Here is a 408-nt window from a genome sequence, read left to right on the forward strand (position 1 = left end):
TTTGATACATTTTACTACTGTTTTCATGGTGTCATATCTTCAGAAAATTGCTGTATTATGAGCAGAACACAATGAAGCTGATGTTAGAAATGGATGGGATTCCCCTCTGTGATGGGAAAGATGAACATGTTGAGCCGAACCAGCCATTATTGTTTGGGTGTGGTTGTGATTCCAGACTGTTTGAGTTGCTTGTTCAGGTGAATCGGCAGCAGTTGGAGGACATGCAGTGGGTGTGATCCCGCTGTAACATGAGTGGACGAGAGGTGTGGCCACTTTCCCACCATTTATCTCATTTAACAGAAGGGACAGAGCATGCAAAAGTAATACTAGACGCTTCCAGACGACTAGTAAAATGACATGTCCTACAGTTGTAGAGAGGCACACAAAAAGTTGTTCGTTCACAGAGTA

Source organism: Sinocyclocheilus grahami, unplaced genomic scaffold (genome assembly GCF_001515645.1).
Source record: "Sinocyclocheilus grahami isolate Dianchi unplaced genomic scaffold, SAMN03320097.WGS_v1.1 scaffold3046.1, whole genome shotgun sequence".
NCBI classification, from domain to species: Eukaryota; Metazoa; Chordata; class Actinopteri; order Cypriniformes; family Cyprinidae; genus Sinocyclocheilus; species Sinocyclocheilus grahami.